Source organism: Struthio camelus, chromosome 2 (assembly GCF_040807025.1).
Source record: "Struthio camelus isolate bStrCam1 chromosome 2, bStrCam1.hap1, whole genome shotgun sequence".
NCBI lineage: Eukaryota > Metazoa > Chordata > Aves > Struthioniformes > Struthionidae > Struthio > Struthio camelus.
Window position 1 is genome coordinate 31,881,218 of NC_090943.1, and position 13,567 is coordinate 31,894,784.

At 37.7% G+C, this 13,567-nt stretch overlaps 1 protein-coding gene across 5 annotated transcripts in view; it reads right to left on the bottom strand.

Annotated features, from left to right (window-relative positions):
• THSD7A (thrombospondin type 1 domain containing 7A) overlaps positions 1–12,627 on the bottom strand; it is a 287,638-nt gene extending 275,011 nt beyond the window's left edge. For 3 of the 5 annotated variants that reach the window (XM_068934981.1, XM_068934982.1, XM_068934978.1), the window contains exon 1: positions 12,092–12,162. The gene's annotated coding sequence lies outside the window, so the exon portion shown is untranslated. Of the gene's footprint in view, positions 1–12,091; positions 12,163–12,409 lie in introns of those variants that run through there. The other 2 variants (XM_068934979.1, XM_068934980.1) reach the window with 2 other exon arrangements.
• Between the last annotated feature and the right edge of the window lie 940 nt (positions 12,628–13,567).

Sequence of the window (13,567 nt, forward strand, 5' to 3'; positions counted from 1 at the left end):
AGCTTATGGAAAAAAATAAAACAGGATAAAATGACACTGTTTGTCTGTGAAATCACAAATACAGACACTGTTTTTCAATATACAATCCTTGTAACACAGGGAATCATTCCAGGAAGATAAGAAAAACATATTCACTATGTCTTTGAATAAGTCTTCTTCAACTACAGCAGCAATCATAGATGGAGCAACAAGAATCAGGTGCAAAGGAGAAGGCATAAATTTTACAGTGTTGTGCAGACAGCTTTTCTATTACATTTTTCAGTTTTGGAACTTCTATCATAGATAAGTATTTCTAAAAACCTGCAAAATTATAATGAACTGTTTGCAAATAAAGACTGCCCCATCCCACTGAAGCAGAAGTTGAAACTGCAAGGTCAGCACCCTTTGCAGAGTTTAACCTTTGTAAAAGTAAATATATTCATCCCTGAGCCCCTAAAAATCCCTGTCTCCAGCTGAAGTGTCACTTCAGATTTTGCTCAGATGGATATGAGACCATTAAAAGTTACTTTTGATGCCAACTGCTACTTTTAAACATCTCAGTTTAAAATCAGATTCTGTGCCACCAGAATAAAGCCTTATACAATGCTGCCATATGCCGAACAGGAGGAAGAATGGGTGCTGGATTAGATCAGAGCTCTGGCAAATTTACAAAACTGGTAGTGTAAGGACTAAACAGAATATATAAAAATTGGTAATAAGGCAAAGATTAAATACATTTGTTCTTTTATAGTAATATTAAAAGCAAAAATAGGAATGTGTGAATTCATAGATGCATGTAAAATATTTATGCACATAACATAAATGGACATTATTAATAGGAATATATTACGTAGATGTAACAGCAGGCCTACATCATGCCACAGAACAATTGAAGAGGCCTCACGTACACCAAAAAAACCTTAAGTCTTCAAATTTCTTCACATGAATCTTTGCAGAAGCATTAGCATTCTCCAAAGTTCACAGTGAGTTCTTTTTAAAGCACGCAACGAATATTTCTGTTTTCTAAATGGCCTTCCAGGGAAAAATTTTCTAGCTGTAATGAAGATGTTAAACAAAGAACTTATATCACTACTCAACATATTTACCTAATATACTTACTGGGAACTGTTCATTTGAATGTTTTTGGATGCTTTTAAACTGCAGCATAGCTCCTTTCTACTATTTGCATCCCTCAGTGATCCCAAATTACTTGTGCCCAAGCCCAAACTTAAATACTGAATGCTATCTGATATACTTGGTTAAGAGAATTAACGACAGCATGCAAGTAGAAGAATACGTTTCAAATACCAAAGATGGGGGGCTTATTTTCTTATTCTATTCTTACCACACATTAATATTATTACTTCTGAAAAAAAACAACTCCCTAACAGAAAATGCATAGATAACTTCTGACTATTAGCCTAGAAAAAGCTATTTAAGTTATTCGCTAACAGATTTTTTTTTGAATTATGAATTTCATTTGGAAGTCCATTAGGACAAAAAGCTCTTTAACAAGACTAGTTACATCAGTGAGACAAAACTACTTAAAATTTTTTAGCTGTGACCTCAAGTATAATTTGTTCCAAACAGTATCCTTTGGCTGATGAGGCCTGAAATCAGAACTTCAATCTTTCTTTCTACGGTAACCCTCTTTCAGAGTACATGAAGGAATTTTCAACTCATAACTCATTAGCATACTTTTCCATTTATACTTCTGAGAGGAAAAGGTCTCCTTTGTTCATGAGAAACAAGCCAATAAAAATGACAAAAGTTAATTTCCAAAATACATCCCAATATAATTTTACCCAAAGCCAAACTTCCTGCACTGGTTATGCTGAACAGTAGCTAGCTCCCAGGCTTACATTGTGGTTCAGTCCGTACAATGATATTACATCAGCAAACAGCTTATACGGCTAACTACAAGATGATATACAGCAAGCTTTTTTCTTTTTTTTTTTTTTCTTTTTATTTTTAAATCACAGAAGGCATGAGATAGTTATTTAGCTGAAGTAATTAGAATCTGTTTATTGCCTACTTTATACGATTACAATAAGTGTTGTCAGTCTTCATTGACTGTACTTTTTATTTTGCAAAAATTAGAAAAAAAAAGTAACAGAAAAGGGCCTTTGTTTTATCAATAGCACTTTTATTACAAGTTATGCCTCAAGCATACACAAAGATCCAATGCATTTGGATGGGAGGTATTTAATTAATGGGAGGCACTGTTTCCCATGATAGATCCTTCTCTTCCAACACAGCAAATTCATAATATAAAGTTGATTGCAGCAGAACTGTGCAAAATTTTGTCCCTTTTGTCAAACAAGTTTGTTTCTAACAAGTTTGCAAGTTGACTAAGCAACTGGATCACAAAAATTGCTACCATCATGACAAAGAACTAAGCAGCTCTCCAAGTTTTGACAGGCTCCTTTCTTAAATTTGAAGGAAAAAAAAAAAAAGTGTTAATCTCAAAAGTTCCTAAAACATTTTTGGGGGTGTCAAGGACTGTATTACAAAACTACAAAAGAACCTAACCTTCACCTGCTATAAATCAAAAAAAAGCGCAGAGACTTGGAACAGACTTCCCTAGAAAGCACTGCAACGCTTTCTAGAAATGGTCTGAAGAGTACAAAGAACTGGTCCAAAAGGACCTGATCTACTAAAAGTACTCTAAACTTCACTTTTTTCTTTAAAAAATGTTGACTGAAAGTTTACTAAAATTTTCAGACAAAGTGAGAAAACTGTATTACTCTACAATGAAAAGTTAATACTCTGTGAAGTAGACCTGAATCATAATCTGTTTTCTCTCTGAGAAACAGCAGCGTAACGACACAGTTGGAGATAGAGTTCAAGCAAACCACTTCTGAAGAAGGAAATACATAATGTTAATTAAAGCAGCAGTGCTTTAGGATGAGGCATAAGTGCTTTGAAAAACTTCAGTTTTTAAAAACAAAATAGTATTTTACTTCAAAAGTACTCAGTTCCGTTACTGAAAAGCAGGAAAGCATTACAAACTGTAATGGCCTGGTTTTCAGACATTGCATATTCTTTTTAGACATGCACCTGACTCAATGCAATTTGAACCTCCTCTGCTCTTATGCACGTAAAAATTATGATTAACTTCACTTATGGAATAAGTCTCCCTGATAGGGAAATAAAAGAGTTCCCGAGTTGCACATTTAATATATGAGGCATTTGAACTGAATGAAATCAGTTCAACATTTCTGTGCACAGGAAAAAAAAAGTTTTAGAAGCTTGATTTTCTTCAGCCCAGTTTCTGGAGTTCCAGTTCAAAAATATAGGTCAAGTTTGATCTGTTCCCAAAGTTTCTCAGTCAGCTTGCATAGTGAAAGCCTGACCCATTTTGAATGGTCCTTGAAAGGTTATTATAAAAATAAAATAAAATGGTGGCTGTATCTCTTTTCATAATACATTTTTTTCAATAAAGGACTCATGTGTGAAACACATTATCATTTGAAGTCCATGCTATGAAGAACAGATTGCTGCAGAGAACTCGCACTTAGCTCAAGGCCGATTAGTCAGCTCAAGGTAGATTAATTAATTTCGCATTTTACTTAGTAATTTTTGCAATGAACAAATGTTAATATTATGGTTTAGCACAATAAAGGATGGTTACAAGTTTTTCTGACCATGATGCGGTAGTTCCATGGAGGGAGGGGAACATATACATATAGATGCACACGCACGTACGCGCACACACACACACACACACACAGAGTCTTCGTTACATTTGCTGTAAGTGATCTTCTGAAACTTTTTCTTCCATTTTCACTTGGCTATCACTTCCACCTTGAAAATATTGCCTTTATGCAATTTTACTCTAAACATAAAAAATTCTAAAAATCATTGTCAGCATTTGGTAGCTCAACCTGCCTTAAATCCACAGAAACTCTTAATTTCAGTGCAGCAAAAGAAGACAGATGTTAGCCTAAAGGTCCCTACTAATACACTTCAAAGGTGTTATTTCAGGTATGAATAAGGTGAATTTCTTAATATACACACTGCACATTTATTCTGAGTGTAACTGTTGCAAAAATTCAGGAAAAAGCCACTGGTAAGACTACTACAGTAAGAGGACTGTACAGCCACTACAGTAGAAGGACTTCCATATCCTAAGAACTTCTATCTATAACCGTTGTCCTTTGATCTCTCAGAAATACTAATTAACACTATATCTGGGATGTAGCTCATTATTAATAGGTAAATATCTTTAAGTGGGGCAGCTTTGAAGCTCAATTCTAATATCAATAGCTACTTGCATTGACACAAAGCTTTCATTTGCAAGGACAAAACCCTAGGGTTCCTGAATCTCATATATATGCGCATGCATATCTAAACTTCCATAGGCAGTCATATACAGCATTAAGATTATAAATATATATACATATATGTAAATATAAACACATACTGTATCAGCTTAAGTATAATTCTGAAACTTGAATATATAACACCTCTAGATGACAGGCCAAAGTATAATCGCATTGACATCAATGGAATTACATGAATTAGTTGTGGAGAATATGGTCCAGTGTTTTCTGTAGACAAAGCTACATCAGAAGACTACTTCTGTGCAAGTGAAATAGAATAATCTTCATCTATTTTAACAATGAGTTCAGAAAATATGAAAGTAACCTTTCTTTTATAAAAGTATTTCCATCAGTCGTGGATACAATATTGTTTGCATTACTCCACTTGATACCGAGAAGACATTTCAGTAGGGTCAAATTTTTCAGAAATACTTCTGTTGAAAACTCCCCACAAAGACCTTTGAAATTTCAGCTAGAGTATTTTTAAATGTGATACTCAGGTCAGAGGCTTTACATCAAGCAAACCTAAAATCCATATACAAAAATGATGTTCTAACTTAACATTTATTTAGCAAGTTGCACTAGTTCCCCTTCAGTGGAATTGATTATGCTTGCAATTCAATATTTGAAGGGTACAATCTGTTGTAATTTACCATTTCCACTTTGCTACACATGTATCTCTCCAATTGCATAGATTAAATTTGACCAGAACACCTGAGGAAGAGAGCCATGACAGAAAATGGCTTACCATTTAAAAAAAAAATCATTTCTAAAGCAACATAGAAAGAAACTTTTTCCTCATTACCATTTTAAAAGGATATTTCTAAACAAATAGAGGTTAACATTTCCTCATCACCAGCTCATGAATTCAAACAGGGAGAATAAAATTCCTCTCCTGCTGAAGAAAATGGAAATTTTTTATACCAACTTTAAGGAGGATAAGTAGGATGTCATCCCTCAAGGTAAGGAAAATGTATAAGGTGTTTAATTGTTTACTTATTTACTGATAACTGATACTTTACCAAGCTGTCCTTTTTTTTTTTTTTTTTTAAAGACACTACAAATAATTAAAAGTTTATTTTCTCATAATTACTCTAAAAACCTTCCACAACCTAACATATGCACTATTTTTTGTAATGCATCCTATATCCAAGTGTAATGACCCTCAAAATCCATAATTGATTTTGGCTTTACTTTGATCAATACTAATCTCCAAGATATATTCAACTTTACATTGACCTGAACAAAAAAGTCGTTACATGTATATTAGTCAATCTCCAAAACATATATTAAATTAATTTCAGAGACCACAATAGGTATATTGTTACCATAGTTTCTATCAAGGATTTGCACCCAGCATGCTTAGCAAGATTTACATACAACCAATAATTCACATAATCACACAGTCACTATAGGAGCTTTCTCAAAGTGTCTTGACCTGTCCTTTATTATTTTAAGATTAATCTTTCTATACGTATCTAATTAGAGGAACAGCACCATATTATATAGTTACGGCACTATTAGAATCCAGTCTTGTATACATTAAAGACAATGGGAAAATACATTTCACCGTCAATGCCAGAAGAATTAAGCTCTTAAAGATTGGGATGAGTCTAAAATACTTGGTTATGAAATTAAATTCCACTGAATTCAAAGTGAGAGAAGCTTTTTTAGTCAGAGGACTTTGGAAAACACATTTTTAAACAAAGAATATACCTCTAGGTGCTGAGATTTATATAAAGTTCATTTTTGAACCATATAGATTTCTGACTAGCTTTTGAATGGTATTGGCTAATTTTGAGATGATGACTGTAAAACCTATACACACCTAAAAACAAATGATAACATTATGGCAAAATGTTACTGACTTATCCAGCGTAAGCTCTTGATCACTTCCATCCTCTTTCCTTATTAGACCAAAAAAAGAAAAAAGTCTTAAGCCTAGCAAAAAAGGGGCAGAAAAAAACACAGAGAGAGATCAATAAATCAGTGATAATTTATACTTTTTAAAATTAAAATTGGTGGGTAACTTCATTTAAAATGTTTTTTTTTTTAAAAAAAATCTAATTTCATCTCCCTATGATGTACCCTAGATTTCAGTGGAACTATTTGCATTTCAGATAGATAACACAATTTACTCTTTGCATAGTAAAGACCCCTTATTATAAATTATTTGAGATAATAATCATGTGTTTATTCTCTCCCTCAGGCAACTTAATCTAAATTAAATAAATAATTCTGGCTGAAGTTTTATTAAGCACAACTGTAGTACTAAAACAGCCCATGAAATCTCTGTTCAGAAGTCTTAACATAATACAAAGTAAGATAACACTGCTCACAAGATACAAGCTTTTTGCAAGTTACCTCTATGTACTTAAATACAATACTTAAAGAACTTACATACTTACAAATTTGACATATTAGTGGTATTAGCTTAAAAATTCAACTTTAAATTTTCTATTGTCTTAGCTCTGGGAAGCAGATACTAACAGAACAAACAAAGCCATTAGTAAGTAAACAAGCAGAGAAGATGCTTAAAAAAAATAAGAAGAAAAAATGCAGATGGGATAAACAGTGAGAAAAGAAAACAACAAACATATCTTTCCAAGAAATCAACCAAGTTTACCAATAATTTCTCTTGAGCACTTCTCTTATACAGCTCTTTCCATGCTGGCCAGAGTTAACATCCATGCTTCAAACTCAAGTGTATGCCACCTCCTGGATTGCCATCTCCATAAGGCTGGTCTATTAGCCACACGTGATACTCCAGTGAGCTTGGCTGGGGGGGAGGGGGGTTATTATTATTGTTATTTATTCTACTCTATTTAGAATCCATCAGATTTCAAATTACCTTTTTAAAGTATCTTTCTACTACATAAAAATGTATTACAAGTAAACCTGTTTGTGCCCAAACAGATGAACAAGTAGTCCTAAAACATATGGGTTACATAAGTGTCTGCTGAGTCAAGGAGCAGTATTTGGCACTGACTTTAACCAGAGAAACTACAACACATCCTCTCTGATATGTGCTAATGGATGAAATCAAAAGTCATTTAAGGAACAGTTGAGAGCTAAATAAAAGCTTGTGATATTACTGCGAAACGCAGGTAGTTCCCCTGAAGACTCTAGCACGCCACATGGGAGCAAAATGACATTCTGTTAAGCGCTACAAAAAAAGTTAGGGAACAAAACAGAGATCTGCCTCCACGCAGATACCTTTAAAGCTCTTCTAAACTTGTTTTTATTTTTTTTTAAAGACGTTCCTTATCATTGTTTCAGCTCCACAAAGCATGGCAGATGCTCTCCTAGCTGCCCTTGGTATTTTAGCATGTCTGAAAAGGTTTGCGTCGCCTATTTGTTATCTTTGCTTAAGGAAGGGCTATGACTGGAAAGCATTTTGAATATTCTGTATTTTTCAGGGGAATTTATAAGAGTGTGGAAGCACAGAGAGTCAGGACACGCAGAGCGGGGGCCTGGCCTACGCAGAGACTGAGGGACGAGAAAGCAGCGGAGGGCACTCTGGCGCCTGGGCCAGAGCAGAGGGCTGCCAAAGGAGTAGCACAGGAAGCAAGGAGGGAGAGGCCAGCTCAGCCAAGGCACAGGCAAGTCACCGGCGAGGGTCAAACATTGGCAGGAACCTAAAAAAGAGCGAGGGATTTCCGAAGGTGTGCTTTAAACAGACTGAATGTATATTATAGGGCGTGAAATTTAAAGCTTCGATAGACGCTAAATGCAAGCATTACCTTGGGCCCATACCACTGCTACACATAAAATCCCCTTTGTAAACTAGTCAAACTCCGCCTGAAACCTTCTTTAGTATTTCCCACATACACAGTGTTGTCACTGCCTGTTTCAGAAGCCAGTTGCCCTAATGGGGAAACAGTCTTTGAATTTTGTAGAAACTTTTATTCGTGGGTCATAAATACTCATTTGCTGTTGTGCCAGGCAAGTCCTGCATCCCCAGGTTCTGCTTCCCTTGCGTTATCCCCCCCCCCCAAATGTACGGACAGATGCCATATCCTTGTTAGCTTTCATTTTACTCAGTTAAACAAGCCAGGATCTCCCTAATCTCTCCAATCGTTCAGGCTTGCTGTACATTCAGAGCATCCCGTTAGCTCTTCTCAGCACAGGCAACCCTGATCAGAATTGTTTTGTCTCATCATAAAATATTGATATCATCTCACAGAATGTATTAGTTCTTCCAAAAGCCTCTCTGCTAAGGTTATATTCTGCTTTTTCCATGGCTACATCAAACTGGCCACCCAGTCACCTGCTTACCCAGCTGAGCGTTTCATTTATCTCGAAGTTACTAACTAATCAGTCCATGACAAAAGTTTCTGTTAAAGAATAAATTTTATCTGTGTTATGCATGTGAGGACTAATTAATTACAGCATCATTCCAGGCCTCAACTTCCTTATTTTCCTTACTATGTATTTTTATATATATATATATATATAATTTTCATTGATACATTGATAAGTCCTCATAATTTTGTGTCATTAAATCATGACATCAACATTTTTGCCAAACACTCAGAGGAGAAAAGGACAATTTGGGAAAAATAACTTAGGTTTTCATTCAGAAACTTCAAGAAAGCTTAAACATCAGCCATGTGAAAGCTAAAATGGATTCTCAAATTTTACAGCAGTGAATTTCCACCTGTGATATGCAAATGTCTCAAGAGGTCTACTATACATAACTAAGAAAACTAGGCCTACTACCAGTAAGATTAAAATTAATACCAAAAAATGTCCATGCTTCCAATAGAAAATTTTTAGTAGTCTGCAAATTAAAACAAAGTTGAAAATTACTTCTTGTATTATATGGGTATCTTCCCTGCCTGTGCCAGTTTGTGAGGATGGGGCACAAATACACTATATGCTCACGATAAGTAAAACTGATGCCTCAAATACAGTATAAAGTATATTTAGCTCATGATTTTTTTTTTTTTAAAAAACACTCTAGCAGGGGTAATTTTACATCAGAACAATCCAGAGGAGCATATCAAAACTCAGGATGTGTATGTATACTGGCATTCTAGCACATCTTCTCCAATATATCCCTCCCTCCTTTACCACAAATTTAATTCTGGTTTCAAGTGTTGAAAAGTAAAAGTTGCAAACATACGAGAAAATAAATTAAGATTCAAGAATTCTTTCATGTTATTGAAGAGAAAAAAAAAACCCAAATATCACTTAGACCTTCTAGATATAATCTTTTCACTCTAATAAAAGGATCTGTAAAAGGTAGAACGTGCTAGTGATGAGCATTAATTTAATATAGCTTTGCATCTGCTAAGACAAAAATTAGAATATTCTATCTTCCTGATTACATCCCGAAAATAAATTTGAATACATTGATTCAGTATGATAAAGCAGTGACTCGTACCTTTAGAACTTAATGCGCTAAGTGATAAGCGACAGATAAGGAAGTCAGCTTACATCGACCTAAGAGTTACCAAAGGAACTACTAAGAATAAAAAACATGGGATCTAGCTACTGCAATTGAACTCATTAATTCAGTAAGACTTTTGATATCAAGTGCAAATTAACCATTAAAACTATCCCTTTCTCCTCTGTGGACATTCATGTTTTAGTAGGATCTGAAAAAAACTTCGTTACTCTCACATGGACTTAAAGGAGGACCTAACTGAGGCAATTAGAGCTTTCCTCCTCCACTACTGTCCCCAGCTGTGAGGGATACACTGGGTAAGGCTGCAGCAATATATGACAAACTGATGTGATATACAGTCTACAGAATTACTGTGTCAGATTATTATCCCTGTGTCAGTGCTTCAGCTTTCCAGTACTCCCTCTTGTCATAAGACGTGCAATGTGGGAAGACAGATGTGGATCCAAGTTCTTAACCACAGCTAGAACTTCTGGTATGCTCTACTTCCCAGTAAAATGAATTGTAAGGCACCAGAAAAAAAGGAATAGTTGCCAAAGATGCCATAAATTCCTTTATTTTAGTAAGTTCTATCTTACTAGAAAATGAAAAGTTATATTATTCCAATACTGTCATAAAATCAATGGCTCTTCCTCTGAAAAAGCCACACAAGAAAAAAATATACCTCCACAGTTCTGCTGAAACAAAAGACATAACTAGGCCAACAAAGTTAAAGAAGTGGGCACACAAATCTTGACTTTAAAAAAAAAAAAAAAAAAGGAAGAAATGATCATCTTGTAATATTATACCAGTGCTAGGGAGGCCTTAAAACAGGCAAAGTCCTTCCAAAATAAAGCCAAGAGTACAGCCAACAGAATAACAAATCATGGACAACCTGTACCTAAAAAAATCACCTGCTACCACCAAGGTACCACATGCTATTCTCAATAGCATGTATGGCAACATTCCTCTGTCTGTTTTCCAGGTACTCTCCAAGTTATCTGTCAGAAAAAGACTGTTCTCAATAGATTCTTTAGGGAAAAAAAAAGCCTAAAATTAAGAAATGACAAGATAGGTCCAGTACATAACTGATATAAATTATACTACATTAATACATTTATAGATAAAAAAAATGAAGGATGGCTTGATCAGTTTTTAAAAAGTGGAAACTTAAATGAAGTTTAAGAGTCTGTTAAAGTAATTATTTTCAAAGCAGCTTCCTCAAAATTAGTAGACTTATAAATTCCTAAACGTTAACAGACTTTTCACTCAGAATCCAGCATCACAGCCTTATTGTCACACATAAAATGGTGCATCCTGCACACAAAACTGTACCCAAAACCTAGAACCATTTTTAGTTTCTGTAAACCTACACATTTACATTTCTCTTAAGCTGAGCTATTACAAGAAAACACTATTGAATTTAATTCTACATCAACAGCATTCACTGTTAGTTTTTTTTTTTTTTGGTCATACCTTTTTCTCTCCTTTTGCTTGCTTAAAAGGTGCTCTAGAGGAACTCTCTGTGTATATGAGATGAGCCTATCCCCATCCCCTCTGTCCTCTCTTCACATGGCTGTTTGCCACTCTTTCAGCACCAGTTTTACCAGTCCTGTTACAAAACACCCTGTGACCAGACAAGTAATACCAGTGAACTCTCCCAGGCACGACGCAGTGGTGCATTTACATCTGTGTATAAAGATAGCAACTATAAGCTAACTCCTGTAACACAAAGTAATCTGAAAATAAGCTTATTCTCTAATGTCTTTTGGAAATGGCAGTTATTTGTTTTAACTGTATAAGACACGTACATTTGAAACAACGATGTGATTTCTGTAACTTGACAGCTATAATCCTAAACTTAAGGCTTGGTTTTGGAAAGCCCGAGAAACCATCTCTTGCTGATTTCCTTGTGCACAGCATATTCTTTGCTTTTTATAGCCCTCACTTCATATCATGCCTCCTCCCCCCACCCCCCCCGAAAAGCATAACCAGAGTTTGGCAGCCGCTTTAAGATTGTTAAATTCTACGTAACCGCCACCAAAAAAAAAAAAAAAAAAATCACGAGCAATGTTCCCAGTGAGGCAAATCCCAGCCCTCATAACTTCGCAGAAACGCCAGTTCCCACTGGTTTCAGGACCAAGGCACCTTCCAGCTCGTCCCCAGCCGCGCACCGCCGGCGAAGGGGAAGCGCGAGAGCCCCGACACGCCGCGGGCCACCTCCCGGCCCCGCGCAGCCCAACGCCGGCGCGGACGGGCGGGCGGGCGGGCGGACGGGCGCGCAGGTGCCGCGCAGCCGGCGCCAGGCCCGCAGGCAGCGCCCCGCGGAGCGGCCAGGCAGGGCCCGGCGTCGTGAGAGGTGGGTGCCGCTCCGCGGCAGCGCCGCGCCCGCACTCACCGCTCCGCACCGCGTCGCACCGCTGCTCCGCGCCGGGACGCGGCGGCACCTCCCTCCTGCGGCGCGGGGGCGGAGCGGGGAGGGGCGGAGGCTCCGCGCTCCCCCCCCCCCGCACCGCCTACGCTCCCCCCTTCCGCGGGTGCGGACCCGCCTCTTGCGCATCACACCGCAGCGCACCGCGTCCTCCCTGCGAGCCGCCGGCTCCATCCGCAATGCAGCTGCGCCCCTCGGCCCGGCCCGGCCCGGCCCGGTTCGGCTTGGCCCGGCCCGGCCGCCGCGGGCACCTGCCCGCCCGCCGCCCCCCGGAGCCGAGCTCACCGCCGGGCGCTCCGGGGAGGTGCCGGCGGGGCACCGCGCCTGGGCGCACGGCCAAAACCAGGTCAGGCAGCCTCCTGGCACGGGTTCGCCTTCGGTCGTGTAAAACAAGGAGGGGAAACGGGAAAGGAAAAACAAAAAAGAAAAGGAAAAGAAAAAAGTGCGTTATTTCCAAAAGGAGTTTTGCGGTCTGTTCCCCCCCCCCCAACCCCGTTACTGCAGCGGACCCCAGGGACGTGACCAGAGTAGTTGCTTTGCGTTACCAAGAAAATGACAGCTGCCATTAATCAAGGAAGTTGTAAGCCATCCACATTTTCAGATGGAATTTAGCGATTAGCTGGGGCAGATGGCAGGCAACGACGCAGCGCTCCCCACGTCTGGCGTAAATCACTCAGCTGCTGGAAGGCTGTTGTAAAAGGAATTACTAAACAGCCGATGACAGAACCTAGTATGTTTTCTTAAAGACAAGTGTTTCTTAGGAAGTTGAATATTCGCTTCGTACTATGAAAGACACCGTTACCGATAGCTATTACTTTTCCCTTTCGAAATAATAAAAGCACAGGGTTTTGCCTCCTGAGTGTCAAACTAGAAGAAGCAGCAAGACTTTTAATGCAAATATGCTTCAGACATGAATAAGAAGCAAAACTGGGCAGAGTAGAGGAGTATCCAAATAATGACTTTAACATCTTTTCTGAAGTAAGCCAGTAAAGTTGTAAGTTAATAAATGTGTCTTGGTATCTCCAGTAGATTTATTTTTAATGCTAGCAGCTACTGCAGCAAGATCAAAATTTGTTGCAAGTTTTATTTATTTTCATGCACCTTGAGGAAAGCAGTAAATCAGTGCCACTTTTACTCATTACTTCTATAGGAATATTGGACATTCTCTGGAATCTAAATATTCCAAGTGAAGAGAAGGCCTTTTTTTTCATTAGTCTGTCCTAAATTTGTTTCACACAGCAAAAATGAATTATGGCATGATCAACTTCCATCAATCTTTCATGGTATCACATTGATTGATATGTCAAATGCTTGTCTAAATATAAGCTTAGCATCAATATCTACGACAGAGTAATTGTGAGCTTGATTGCATGTCTTGCAATAATGTGATCAATCTACAGTGACGTTCAGAATTTTGCAGAAACCTCACCTATAAATTAAATG